This window comes from Triticum aestivum, chromosome 2A (genome assembly GCF_018294505.1).
Source record: "Triticum aestivum cultivar Chinese Spring chromosome 2A, IWGSC CS RefSeq v2.1, whole genome shotgun sequence".
Taxonomy (NCBI): Eukaryota; Viridiplantae; Streptophyta; class Magnoliopsida; order Poales; family Poaceae; genus Triticum; species Triticum aestivum.
Window position 1 is genome coordinate 408,202,548 of NC_057797.1, and position 15,239 is coordinate 408,217,786.

The 15,239-nt window shown below is 46.6% G+C and overlaps 1 long non-coding RNA gene across 1 annotated transcript; it reads left to right on the forward strand.

Moving 5' to 3' along the window:
• Window positions 1-4,403: 4,403 nt before the first annotated feature.
• LOC123185334 (uncharacterized) lies at window positions 4,404-5,728 on the forward strand. Its single transcript, XR_006493346.1, has 2 exons — window positions 4,404-5,245; window positions 5,309-5,728. It is a non-coding gene; the product is annotated as an uncharacterized lncRNA (long non-coding RNA).
• Window positions 5,729-15,239: the final 9,511 nt, after the last annotated feature.

The following is a 15,239-nucleotide window of genomic DNA, read 5'->3' on the forward strand; positions in this document are numbered from 1 at the left end:
CACTAGCGACTACTTTCCGGCAGAGCTCCCCGGAGCCGCCGCCAAGAAAGTCCCCAGGATCAACACAGAGAGCACTGAGGGGCAGTCTGCTCCGACAAGCCCTAGGGTTTGTTTCGTTGAAGCAGACGCTCCCGACAAGCCGTGTCCCGACACGTTTGCCGGGGAGCATCACGCTCCGGCAGGGTCTTAGATACTTGCCGTAGAAGCGGATGTTCCCGCAGCAGCATTTGCGCCTTTAGTCCTTGTTGTTGAGCCGCAAGCTCCGACATGGGCACAACAGATTGTCTGATTCCTTCAAACAGGAGAACTTCCCGAGGAACAAGAAGAAGCAGAAAGAGTAGCCCGACAATCAAGTATGTACCAGTTTGTCGATGACATACTGTACAGAAGAAGATTCAACGGAGTGAAATTGAAGTGCATTTCCCGGGAAGAAGGACAAGAGCTGTTGGCGGAGATACATGGAGGCATATGTGGTCACCACATTGGCGCAAGAGCGCTTGCCGGCAAGGCTTTCCGGCAAGGTTTCTTCTGGCCGACAGCCCTCCAGGATGCAACTGCACAAGTAACCAAGTGTGAAGCGTGCCAGTTCCACTCCAAACAGATTCACCAACCAGCTCAAGCTCTCCTAACAATCCCTTTATCCTGGCCATTTTTGGTCTGGGGGCTCGACACTCTCGGCCCCTCTCCCCTCGTATACGGATCGCCTTGAGTGCTCGCTTATGATGAGCTAGAAAAAGAGCAGCTGCGGCAAGACGACACGCTGCTCCTCGAGGTAGATCGTCTTCAGGTTGCGGTACGAGCTGCTCGCTACCAGCAAGCTTTGCGCCGCTACCATAGCCGCAAAGTTGACGCCAGAAGCTTCGGGAGGGAGAGGATGAAGGTGTCGACCGAGCGTCGTTCAAAGACGTACAGCCTCGCCGGGACGCAGAAGACAGAAAAACTAAGTTGCCAAAGTTGGAGCATGATCAAGTTTTAAATTTTAAGTTATATTCCTTGAACGTCCGTGCCTTGTATGGAAAACCTGTGCGCGGAGGAATCGACTCGTGGCTAAGTTGCACCCTTGATTTGTTTTCGAGTCCGCTCAACAATACAAGTGCGCTGCAACTAGCCCCGACAAGGTTTCTTGCCGGAGGCAACACCGCCAGTAGGCTGCTGATGTTCCGCACTCAGCAAGTGTGTTCGCGCCGGCAAGTTCCCTCAAAGCGTAGGGTAAAAACATACAAGGGATGTAACAGAGTAAAGGATATAACATAGCAAGCTTTGCCCAGAATAAAGTTATATATTACAGTAAATAACTTGCCGCGCTCTAAGAGATTGTTCCTATGACACGTCTAGCAGCGGCAAGAACAAGGAAAGGAGAGAAAGGTGCGCCGGCACCTGGGTCCCGGCAAGCCAGAGTTGCCGGGGGCTGCGATATCAGATAAGTTTTTCGTCCCTCATCATGCATCCTCTTATGGACTGGGGAATGCGAAGCCGCGTCCTTGAACGACTGTGCCTTGTATGAAAAACCTGTGCGCGGAGGAACCGGCTCGTGGCTAAGTTGCGCCCTTAATATGTTTTCGAGTCCGCTCAACAATATAAGTGCGCTGCAACTAGCCCCGACAAGGTTTTCTTGCCGGAGGCAACACCGCCAGCAGGCTGCTGATGTTCCGCACTCAGCAAGTGTGTTTGCGCCGGCAAGTTCCCTCAAAGCGTAGGGTAAAAACATACAAGGCACAGAATCAAGTAAAGGATGTAACATAGCAAGTTTCCCCTTTTCATTAAAGAAAAAAACATCCCACTCGGGTACAGTCCATAGAGGATGAAAAACATGAAATAGAGGATTACAAGTTTTAAATGCAGCTAAGGCCCGAAGGCTTACAAATTAAAAAGATAAGATGCCCGTAATCCCTTTCCTGTCCCCCTTTTCAGGAGGTAGGTCAAGGAGGCGAAAAGGGCAAAAGAGGCGCCTAGGTGAGCTACGGGTGCCAGAAGACACCAAGAGAACATCCCGGGGGCCTTCCGGGGGCTGGACGGTGATGGCGGCACCGGAAGCAGAGCTCGAAGACGGGGCGGCAGGACGTCAGCACGCTGTCGAGCGCACCACGCCCTCGTACTCCGACTTGACGGCCTTGCCGCCAGCCCTCTTCCTCTTCCGCGGCCTCCCTACGCCAACCGCCCAAGGAGACGAGCCCGGGGAGTTCAGGAGGCTGGTGACCCGGATGATGGGGTCGCCGGTGACGCGCGAGGCGACACCCGACGCCTAGTCGGGCCCGCCACCCTCGTCGTCGCTGTCGCTCTCCTCCTCGTCACTCTCGCTCGAGGGGGAGTCTTCGCTATCGGAGGAGCTGTCCACGCAGCATCTCGCCCGAGTGCCGGAGTCCCCGAAGACCTTGACAGAGAGGAGGTCGCCCTCCATCAACTTAAAATGGAGGGTAAACCCCGCTGTCAGGCTGTGGATACGGGCGAACGTCTTCCACCCTCGATCAAGATACATCACATTAGGGGCTGGGGATACAACGCTGACTCGCGTGCCGCTGATCCCACAACCCCTCATGTGCAATCTCAGCGTCTCGGGCGGGTCTGGCTCCATCGCGCTCGCAAACGGAGCTGGAAGCCGGAGGTGACGACGAGGCGCCCGGCGCAGCCTGACGAAGAACTCGCAAGGGTCGTCCCCCATATGGACCGCCGGGGAGAGAGGAACCGCTGGCGGAGGCGAAGCTGACGCGCCGCCCCGTCCGCCTCTTCCCCGAGCGCCTCGACCTCGTCCTCGACCTCGTCCACGACCTCGCCCCCTCCCTCTCCCCCTTGTGGCTGGCTCTGCCACCACGGGCACGGGATTGGGAGGAATGCGCTGTCTGGCGGTGACCCTCGCTGCCACCGATGAAGGACCAGGGTTCCTTTTCTCCATGGCGGATGAGAGAAAGGGGAATAGAAGCTGAAGAAAGGAGAAGATGAGAAAGTGTGGGTTTTTGCGCTCCCCTCTCGCCCTTCTTAAAGGAGCGAGGTGGGGGCTCGGCCACCCCGCTCGAGGAATCAGAGCACGGGAAGAGCGGGGAGTCGGGGCCGACCCGCTGCCTCCGCCCGTGACGGCTCGGTTTCCCACCTCCACCGTCCGCGACCCCGAGTGCATGGGAGCCGCGTGTCGGGGATGCAGAATCGAGGCGACAGATGAGGTGACCTCGCCCCGCCCCGTGATCATGGGGGGGGGGGTGGACGCCTCAAAAATCGCGCACGCCACCCATGTCTCCCACGACGCCGCGATCGACGCATGCTGTTACGAGAGGACGCGGTGGATACGGAGTGGATTTGGTTTGGACCCAGGCCGCGCGTGCCCGTGCCCTGTTTTGGGCCTGGCCCAACAGCGCTCAGCACCGTGTATGGCCCAGGCCCGGGGGCTCCTGTCGGTGTACTAAAGTAGGGGTACCTTAGTACCCCGAACTTGTGCACGGGCAGTCGCAGCGTCCCGCGGCAAGGCTTGCCGGGTGCCCGCCAAGATCCTCCGCCATTCCCATTTCTGCCATTCAAGAACAAAGTGTTAACTGAGAAGACAAGGCCCCGGCAAGAGGAGCTTGCCGGGAAGGGCAAGACCCCGGCAAGAGGAGCTTGCCGGGAAGGACAAAGACCCCGGCAAGAGGAGCTTGCCGGGAAGGCCAACCAAGGCACTTCAGAAAACTTTTCGCGACGCCCCGCGCATCCCGGCAAGGCCCGGCGAGCGGCAAGCTCGCGGGTGCGACAAGACAACGGCCGCGGCAAGGCGCTTGCCGCGGCAAGGCTGCCACTCTGCACCCAAGCTCCAGCGCATCCAACGACGTGTCACCCCAGGACTATCCCAGGAGCACGTGGCGAGGCGCTGTGCAGCCATGCGGTGCGAGGTGGCAAGCGAAGCTGACAAGGAGGCCATCGTGGCGATCGGTGGCGCCCCTAACGGTCGCTTCCTTGCACTGTTGGGGCGACCGGATGGGCATTAAATGGCCCTGTCCCCTGCCGTCAGAGTTAGGTAGGGGACACTGTTGGTAGCAGTTGTACCAACCTGCGTTTTTACCTTTCTACCCCTCTTTCTACGCTGCCACCTGTTGGTGACCCCTTTAACCTATAAAAAGGAGGCCCATGCGCACGTAGAAGGGGTTCCGGGGATTCGACGCATTCAACACCACAACACGCTCACACTCTTGAGCAAGAACATAATACCAACACAAAGCAGCAGTAGGAGTTTTATCTCTCCGGAGAGCTCCGAAGCTGGGTAAAAGTCCCCCCCGCGTGCCCTCGCCTCGATCTGCTCTGCGGGCGCCCTCCGCTCCCTTGCCGGACCAGAAGGGGCCCCCTTTGCCCCATAGGTGCTCGTTCCCCACGACACCTGGGATCATAATAACTATTCTGATCACGGTCGGCCCTATAAGAGCGCCACCGACACATTCCGAAACTTCCGAACTAGCAGCGAAGAAAAAAGAAAAGCCACAAACAGAAAAAAGGTTCCGTCCCTACTAATCTCGTCCTGCCACCACCCTGATTCCCCACCATCCCGATCCAGCGCGCCTCCACCCACCGCCGCCGGTCAACGGCGCGCCACCCTCCCCAAGCCACCGGCGCCAGGCCTCCACCCACCGCTGCTGGCCGCAGCCCCCCTCCCCCCCTCAAGCCCCTACCGTCGGCGGGGCCTCCCCCCAACCCCCACGCGCCACGTCCTCCTGAGCTACCAGATTCACCGTCGTGGTCCGCCTCAACCTCCCACAGGCCTCCTCCCGTGCCGCCGCTGCTAGCCTCCTGCCGCCGGCCTCCTCCCACGCAACCGCCGGCCTCGTCCCATGACGCCGGCCTCCTCCCGCGATGCTGCCGCCGGCCTCTCAGTCACCCGAGCCGCCGCCTCCAGGACCGGGATGCAGGCCTAGGTCTCCGGCGAAGCCGCCGTCCAGGGGCTCGACGCCATCGACAGGGTCAGACGCCTTGGTCTCGTGACCTCCACGCTATCATCGTCCTCACCACAAGCCACCACGGGCGCTGTCGCCCCGGCCCTGCACTCCACCACCGCACCCTGCCTTCTTCCCGCTGCAGCTGCTCCACATTGCATCCGCCCGACGTCGCGGCACCCCAACCCGTCTGCTTTCCCCAACCCCTGAACCTTCGTCTACTGGTTAACCTTCTCGCAAAGGCCACCTCGACCTTCTCGAGGAAGGTTGCTTCCAGGGATCCAGCTCGCAGGGTGCACGCAATCTCGTCCTAGCTTGTTGCTGTTGGGTGACCATCCGCCGGCCTGAAGACGCAAGAGGTAGCCTTTCTAGCTAATGCTACTGCTATTCTGCCAATGCTAATTTTTTTTCTCCTAATGAAGTCGACGCCTTGATTTTGATGGATAAGCAAGAGCAAACAGAGATACAGAGCATGTGTAGAACATGGACTGCTCGCACGCGCCACCATGGACTGCTCTGCTGCCATCCCCGTCGTCCTGTGTCCACGGGGCTCCTTGACCCATCGAGGGCGACAACTGCACACAACCCCCGGGTCCTCAATTCCGACGGCCGTGCAGGCAGCCATCTCGCCTAGAGGCCGACACCACGCTGGCTGCTTGCGAATGGATGGTGCGTGAGGATATTCATTTGCTTCCGTGACTCGTATGCTTCCGTGTCTACATTCATTTTGAGTTTTCTCCGTCTCTGGTTCATGCGAACATCATATATTTGATGCTAAAATGTGTCTAATGCAGACCACTAAAAAAGGCAATTTACTCAGTTATAAAAAGTAGTGTTTGTTCTATGATAGTTAACTAACCAAAATAAGAGATGCACAATTCACTCTAAAAAATGACCATTCATTTCACAGATGAGCATCTATTCATTACAAAAAAGAGAACTAAAATTTTGCAACTATGTTAATCCACCTTTTTCATCAGTTGCAAAATAATGGTATTTGTGCATGTTCCTAGTTGCTACGGCAATGCTGGATTTAATCATCCTAGGAGAGAACGAGCAAAAAGACAATCAAAGTGTGCGAGAGAACACGTAAAATGATGAGAGGATAAAAAATGTGTGGTGGTGAATAGCTCTACCGTATTGCCATTTGGCCCCATTTTTCCCATTTACCCAGTGTCCTTTACAAAGTGTTCATCTTTAAAGATAATGGAACCAATTTCTTTAGTACGTACTTACAATTGGAACTCTGGACGTCTATGTAATGTTTGTAAACTTGTAAAGAAAATGGAAGTTCAGGGCGAAACCAACAAGTCCATGGAACAGAAATCAAAACTTTTGAAACAAAGAGTGAGTAAAATTTGGAAAAAGTAGAACACTTACAAAACTTAAAAAAGAAAATTATTTTACGTGAGAGAGAAGTCTGAACCTTCGCTGTTAAAAGTTGACATAAAAAAATATGGTATTTTCACACGAAGAAACTCGAGTGAAAAAATAAAAAGAAGTAACTCAATGTTAAAGGAATTTTTAACATTTCAAAAACATTATAAAAACATGGAAGTTCAAATTTTATTTTAAAAAATGGCTTTTCCGCATCTCTAAGAAATCCTAGAGGTTCAAATTTATCGAACTGAGAAGTTCAAGGTTTATTACAAAACCGAGAGGGTCAAATTGAAAGCACTTACAAGTTTAAATATAAAATAATAGAGAAGGTGAAAAAACGTAGAAGTTCAAATTTAAATAGCGGAGCAGTTTGATGTTTAATATTAAACATGGATTTCCTCGTTACTAAAGAATATACTCAGAAGTTCAAAATTTAAAAACTACTGTACTTCAAAATTTATAAAAAATGGATTTTCCTCTTTTCTAAAAAAGACATAGAGGTTCAAATTTAAATAAGGGAGATGTTCAATGTTTATTACAATACCAAAAAGGTCAAATTAAACAAACTAAACAGTTTTAACAGTTTATAAAAACGATTTTCACTCTTTTCGAAAAAGACCTAGAAGTTCAAATTTAAATAATTGAGTGGTTCGATATTTGTTACATAACTAGGACGTTTCCCGTTACTAAAGAATAACACCAAGAAGACCCAACTAAATGAAGGAAATATGCCCTAGAGGCAATAATAAAGTTATTATTTATTTCCTTATTTCATGATAAATGTTTATTATTCATGCTAGAATTGTATTAACCGGAAACATAATACATGTGTGAATATATAGACAAACAGAGTGTCACTAGTATGCCTCTACTTGACTAGCTTGTTAATCAAAGATGGTTATGTTTCCTAACCATGAACAAGGAGTTGTTATTTGATTAACGAGATCACATCATTAGTTGAATGATCTGATTGACATGACCCATTCCGTTATCTTAGCACCCGATCGTTTAGTATGTTGCTATTGCTTTCTTCATGACTTATACATGTTCCTATGACTATGAGATTATGCAACTCCCGTTTACAGGAGGAACACTTTGTGTTCTACCAAACATCACAACGTAACTGGGTGATTATAAAGGTGCTCTACAGGTGTCTCCGAAGGTACTTGTTGGGTTGGCGTATTTCGAGATTAGGATTTGTCACTCCGAATGTCGGAGAGGTATCTCTGGGCCCTCTCGGTAATGCACATCACTTAAGCCTTGCAAGCATTGCAACTAATGAGTTAGTTGCGAGATGATGTATTACGGAACGAGTAAAGAGACTTGCCGGTAACGAGATTGAACTAGGTATTGGATACCGACGATCGAATCTCGGGCAAGTAACATACCGATGACAAAGGGAACAACGTATGTTGTTATGCGGTCTGACCGATAAAGATCTTCGTAGAATATGTAGGAACCAATATGGGCATCCAGGTCCCGCTATTGTTTATTGACCAGAGACGTGTCTCGGTCATGTCTACATTGTTCTCGAACCGTAGGGTCCACACGCTTAAGGTTTCGATGACAGTTTCATTATGAGTTTATGAGTTTTGATGTACCGAAGGAGTTCGGAGTCCCGGATGAGATCGGGGACATGACGAGGAGTCTCGAAATGATCAAGACGTAAAGATCGATATATTGGACGACTATATTCGGAGTTCGGAAAGGTTCCGAGTGATTCGGGTATTTTTCGGAGTATCGGAGAGTTACGAGAATTCGCCGGGAAGAAGTATTGGGCCTTATTGGGCCCTGCGGGAAAGAGAAAGGGGCTGCCTAGGGCAGGACGCGCGCCCCCCCATGGCCTAGTCCTAATTGGACTAGGGGGAGGGGCCGCACCCCCTCCTTCCTTTCCTTCTCTCTTCCCCTTCCTTGTCTCCTACTCCTAATACATGGAAGGACTCCTAGTTGGACTAGGAAAGGGGGAATCCTACTCCCGGTGGGAGTAGGACTCCCCAGGGCGTGCCATAGAAGAGGGCCGGCCCTCCCCTCCCCCACTCCTTTATATACGGGGGTAGGGGGCACCCCATGGACACACAAGTTGATCTTCGTGATCGTTCCTTAGCTGTGTGCGGTGCCCCCCTCCACGATATTACACCTCGGTCATATTGTAGCGGTGCTTAGGCGAAGCCCTGCGACAGTTGAACATCAAGATCGTCACCACGCCGTCGTGCTGACGGAACTCCTCCCCGAAGCTTTGCTGGATCGAAGCCCGGGGTGCATCATCGAGCTGTACGTGTGTCAAGAACTCGGAGGTGCCGGAGTAACGGTGCTTGGATCGGTTGGACCGGGAAGACGTACGACTACTTCCTCTACGTTGCGTCAACGCTTCCGCTTCGGACTACGAGGGTATGTAGACAACACTCTCCCCTCTCGTTGCTATGCATCACCATGATCTTGCGTGTGCGTAGGAATTTTTTTGAAATTACTACGTTCCCCAACACTAAAAAGATGAAGTTGTTTGATGTTTATAAAAAAACTTAGATTTTTTCCAATACTAAAGATTAAAACCAAGAAGTTCAATTTTAAATAACGGAGTAGTTCAATGTATATAAAGAATTTAGGTTTTCTCGTAACTAAAGAATAAAACCAAGTAGTTCAATTGGAAAAAGCGAAGCAGTTCGATATTTATTTGAAAAGTCAGTTTTTCGCAGTTACTAAAGAATAAAACCAATTAATTCAGTTTGAAATAACGAAGAAGTTCGATGTTTCTAACAAAAATTCCATTTTCACATTTCTAAAAATATACAAAGAGAGAAGTTCAAATAAAAATGTTAGAGCGGTTCGATGTCTATAGAAAACTCAGATTTTTTCCATTACTAAAGTGAAACGGAGAGAAGTTCAAATGATAACAACCAGAAGTTCACCTACTGCATGGTGTGTGTTTTCCATTACTATAAGAAATAAAACCAAGAAGTCCAATTTGAAAAGAGGGAGAAGTTCGATGATTATAGAAAACTCGGATTTTTCTCATTATTAAAGAATGGAAATAAGAAGTTAAAAAATTAAAAAACAAGAAGTTCAACTTTTAAAAATAGAGCGCTTCAAAATTTCATAAAAAACATTAAGAAAAACCCAGGAAGTCCATATTAAAAAGATGGAGAAGTTCGATGATTATATAAAACTCGAATTTCCCTCATTATTAAAGAATGAAAAAGGGAAGTTCAAAACTAAAATAAGAAGAAGTTCAAAAATAAAATAACAAGAATTTCAACTTTAAAAAATAGACCGCTTTAGAATTCATCAAAAAAGGATTAAGAAATTCAGATTAATATTCCTAAAAAATTCAGATATTTTCACGTAACTGAGAGAAGTTTAGATTGATAACTCCCAGAAGTTCACGTACTACATGGTGTGCATTTTGTATTAAAAAAGAATGAAAATGAAAAGCATAAAGTTTTGTTGCTAGAAGTTCGAGCGCTCGACTGGAGAAAGTTCAAAAATTCTTGTGTGGGAGAGGTTGAACAAAAATACGTGACAGAAGTTCAAGGTGAAAACAATGAGAAGTTCAACTACTGCAAGGAATGCATTTCAAATGAGAATAAAAGTATATAAAATTAAAAGCTTAAAAGGTTTGTTGAAAGAAGTTCAAGTGCTCTGTCCAGGGAAGTTCAAAAATTCTTACGAGAGAGGCTCATCTTGTATTTCCATGTTCGATTTTTTCCGTATAAAAGTCGAATACAATTCTTTACTCTACATATAAATAGGTGAAGTTCAAATTGAAATAACACAGAAGTTCGGAGTTTAATTAAGACCTAGGATTTACCTTTTCAAAAACTAAAAAGCACAACGCCATTTTTTACACTTTTGAAAACAATCTCATACACGTAAAAATGGTTGCTAGAAGTTCCAGTGCTCGGCGAGGGAAAGTTCAAAAATTCTAGTGAGAGAGGTTCACCGTGTATTTAGATGTCCAAAATACATAAAAAATATGTTGTTTTTTGTGTTTTAAAATAACTCTCTCAAACCAGAGAGAATTTCAAAGTGATAACAACCGGAAGTTCACGTACTACATGGTGTGTATTTCATATAAAAAATACAATAAAATGAAACAAAGTGGAGTTCAAACAAACATGCCCAAGAAGTTCAACTACTTCACGCGGTGCAAAAAATAGTACGTCAAAAAATAGCACGTCAAAAATTAAAGTGAAGTTCAAACACACATGCCCGAGAAGTTCAACTACTTCACGCAATGCATTTCCATTCTTGATGAAGGCAGAAATCATGATCTCGTCGTTTTCTAATTTACTTCAAAACGATAGCAATATCATTTGTGTAAGTTCAAGTCGTTTTCTAATTTACTTCAAAATGGTCGGAGAAAGTTAAAAAATATTGTGACACAGGTTTGTACAAAAAGAATATCATTTATGTCACACTGACGAAAATGGAAGGAAAAATTACAAACAAAAATATGTCATAGAAGTCCAACGTGAAAACAGCAGGAAGTTCAACTACTACACTGAATAAATTTCACAAGAAATTTTTTAAACTGTCGCGAGTATGAAAAAATGATCAACACAGAAAAGTTGCGTGTTTATAGCAGTTTTCCATCGGTATATCACTTGCTTAATTCTGGTGAGTGAATGAAGAGCTACGAGCCAAAAAAGCACGTGAAAACAGAGTGAAGTTCAAGCAGAACTGCCATAGAAGTTCAAGTACTTCATGTGATGCATTTTCGACGAATCTGTTTCGTGATAAAGGCAGAACGAGTGATCTCCCCGTTTCTGAAATTACTTGAAAATGGCTGGGATTCAGAGAAAACCATCAACATGAAAAAGTTTCGCATTTTTCGTAGCTTTTCAACAGTATATTATTTGCCCCGTTCCGATGAAGTTTGTAGAAATTACGACGAAAATACATTTTTAGCCATTTTCAAAATAAACGTAAAACCGTAATGAATTTGGAGAAACAATATATACCAAAAAAGTTTCGCATTTGTTCAGGCTTTCCAATGCCATATCATTTGCTACATTCGGACACATGATTAAAAAAATAGATCGAAAATACAAACTTGGTAGAACTTGTACCGTTTTCTAAATTACTCTTGAACCATTCAAAATTAGAAAAAAAATTCAACATGAGAAAAAAGAGCATTTTCATAAGCTTTCCAACGCCATATCATTTGTCTCAATTGGATTAGGTGTTTAGAAATGACATCGAAAATAAGAACTCGGTTGTTCGGTTTGCAAAATTTTACAATTTTCCACATTACTCTTTAATCATAGGGAATTAGAAAAAACTTTCAGCATGTGGAAGGAGCGGTTTTACAGCAGCTTTCCAACGCCATATTATTTGCCTCATTTCGATAAATGGTTTAGAAATGCGATCGAAAATACGATTCCCGTTTTTTGTATGAAGAAAAAACGGTTTTCAAAACTGCTCTTAAACCACTTACATTTTGCCAAAATTTTAAGTTGGGTCATGATACTAGTGTGCATAGCTTTCCAACGGTATATCGCAAGCCCCATTTGGGCAATATTGACGGAAGTTCAACCTAGCACTAGGGGAAGTTCAGGTCGAACAACTCAGGCAGTAAAATTGCAAAAATCACAATTTCATCACGACCCGAGAGCAAAATCCACCAGCGAGCGAGATTTCTATTTAAAACCGGTATTTAGTTGCTAAAACGTTTCTAGATTACACTAACATCATATAGAACACTACTGACCAGAATAATTCGCGGGGGGAAGCCATAGTTGCAAAGATAGCCCGAAGGTTGGGTTCGTACAGAGGGAAGTTCAGGCGCGTGTACAAACAAAAATACGTCACAGAAGTTCAACGTGAAAACAGTATGAAGTTCAACTACTACGCTGAATGAATTTCAAATGAAAAACTTTTAAAATTGTTGCGAGTATGAAAAAATGATCAACACGGGAAAGTTGCGTGTTTACAGCAGCTTTCCATCGGTATATCACTTGCTCAATTCCGGTGAGTGGATGGAGAGCTAGGAGCAGTTGTTAGAGATATACGAGCAAAAAAAGCACGTGAAAAACAGAGTGAAGTTCAAGTACACGTGCCGAGAAGTTGAGGTTCTTCACGCGGTGCATTTTCGAATAACCAGTTTCGCGATAAAGGCAGAACGACTGATCTTGTCATTTTCCCAATTACTTGAAAACGTCTAGGAATCAGAGAAAACCGTCAACATGAAAAAGTTTCGCATTTTCTGTAGCTTTTCAGCGGTATATTATTTGCTCCATTCCGATAAAGTATGTAGAAGTTATGCCAAAAATACGTTTTTAGCCATTTTCCAATTTGACTTAAACCTGTAAGGAATTAGGAGAAACAATATATACAAAAAAGTGTCGCACTTGATCAAGCTTTCTAACGCCATATCATTTGTTGCATTCGGCCGTACGGGTAAACAATTAGCTTGAAAATACGAATTCGGTGGAACTTGTACCGTTTTCTGAATTACTTTTAAACCGTTCCAAATTAGAAAAAACTTTTAACATGAAAAAGTAGCGCATTTTCAGAAGCTTTCCAATGCCATATCATTTGCCTCAAATGGATTAGCCGTTTAGAAATTACATTGAAAATAAGAACCCGACTGTTCGGTTTACGAAATTTTACGATTTTCAAAATTTCTTTTTATCCATAGGGAATTAGAGAAAACTTTCAACATGTCGAAGGAGCGGTTTTGCAGAAGCTTTCCAAGGCTATATTATTTACCTCATTCTGATAAACGCTTTAGAAATGCGGTCGAAAATACGATTCACGTTTTCTGTGTGAAGAAAAAACGGTTTTCAAAACTGCTCTTAAACCGCTTACATTTTGCCAAAAATTTAACTTGGGTCATGATATTGGTGTCCATAGCTTTTCAACGGTATATCGCAAGCCCCATTTGGACACATTTTAGCTGAAGTTCAACCTAGTACTCGGGGAAGGTCAGGTGCGTTACTCGGGAAGTTCATGTTGTGATCAGAATATTACTCTGATCCCGTGATCAGAATAGTGTTTATATATATGTTAATCCGAAAGTTAGCAGTCGTTGGCTTCAGCCCCCATGCATACAATGCGGGGGTGTTCGCGAAAAATATGCTTAATCACACTTGATCCAACGTCTTGGTCCATTAAGGAGGTGATCGCACGCCGAACTAGGCAACCGGACTATATAGCTGTAACACTTTCGCTTAGACACGGGAGTCTAACGTTAGGGCTACTATGCCCTTGTACCTTCGCGTGCATCCGAATACGGGCGCGTATGTACATGGCCGGGAAATGGCCGTTTGTTAATGCGGAGGAATCCTAAAGATTCCGGTGAGTCTTCGAGTGGTTGATCTGTCTCTCGCTGTATCATGACAGTCAGTTTTCGGCTTTCTCTACTGAGGTGCTCATCCGGAATAACCAGGGCACAATCGCAGTAGTTCCCCTTTGGCCACATTAGCTGATAATAACGGAGCGTAAGGCGGCAAACCTAGGAGCCGGGCTAACCCAACATTTGACCAAAGACATGATTCGGAGCTGATGCATATAAGGCCAAACTCGTGACACCGAACACTCCCGAAGGTATTCGGACTTTATAACAGACGATGGACTCAAGAATGCCCATCCATTATGAACCCTATGTTTCCAGGTATGTGCATTAATCTGTTGCCAAAAACGGCAGTATCCTCTGTGGGTATGGAACCCATGGGATGGTTAAGCAACAAGAGGCAATAGAAAAGGTCTACACAGGGGCTTAATCTAAAAAGAAACTTGTTGAACGGGGCCCTGCTGCACGTCTGCGCCTTTGTCTCCGTTGTGCCGTATACTGGAAGGGTATCGCGCGAACATTGTCTGTGGAAAAAGAAAACTCATAGGGGAGTACAACGTAAGTATGCGATGGATAGTAAAAGTATAAGATGTTGGCCTGCCAATAAGGTTGAGCCAAGTGTGGGGCTTTATTAAGTGTTTATAGCCCCTGGTATCTGCTATGGGATTACATATACGGTGCCCTAGTTTGATTTTATCTGGGCTACCGGACTCGTCTAACCGTGTCTGTGGTCGTAACGACCAGTCATGTTTTTTTGGTATTGGGGGCCGCTTATAGTCCGGCCGCTTGGGCCGTCACTTGTTCCCCTGCGCGTGAAGAGTGCTCTGTTATTCCGCTAACGGTGATGACGCCACGTGGACCGGGCATCTTGAGTGTAAGGTAGTCATAGTGCGGCAATGCGTTGAAGCGGGCGAAGGCCGTTCTTCCAAGCACTGCGTGATAGTTGCTTTGGAAGGGTGCGATGATGAAGAGTAGTTCTTCGCTTTTGGAGTTGCCTGGAGAGCCGAATGTTACCTCCAGTATGACGGTGTCCCGGCTGTAGGCTTCAACGCCTGGTATCACCCCTTCAAAGGTGGTTTTGCTTTGACTAATTCTGGATGGGTCTATCCCCATCTTGCGGACGGTGTCCTCATATATTAGATTGAGACCGCTGCCGCCGTCCTTGAGGATGTGGGTGAGATGGTATCCGTCGATTATTGGGTCAAGCACCAAGGCCTCTGATCCTTCGCGCCGAATACTAGTTCGTCCGTCCAAGCGGTCGAAGTTAATTGGATAAGACATCCAGTAGTTAGGTGTAGGTACGATGGGCTCTATATCGCGCACGTCTCTATGCGTGCGTACGTTCCTTCTCATGGATGTACAAGTTGCGTGGATAATGTTCACTGTTTTAACCTCTGGCGGGAATTTTTCCTGCCCCCCAGTATTCGGCTGGCGAGGTTCATCCTCGTCTTCACTTGGTGTTTCCCTTCCCTTGTGTTCGGCATTTAATTTGCCGGCCTGTTTGAAGACCCAACACTCTCTGTGCGTGTGGTTCGCAGGTTTGTCAGGGGTGCCATGAATTTGGCACAGTCTGTCCAGGACTCTGTTCAGACCGGACAGTCCCTCTTTGCTTCCTTTAGATGGCTTCTTTTGTTGATCAAGTCGAGAGCCCCTGAATCCGGCATTAACCGTTGTCTTGTCCG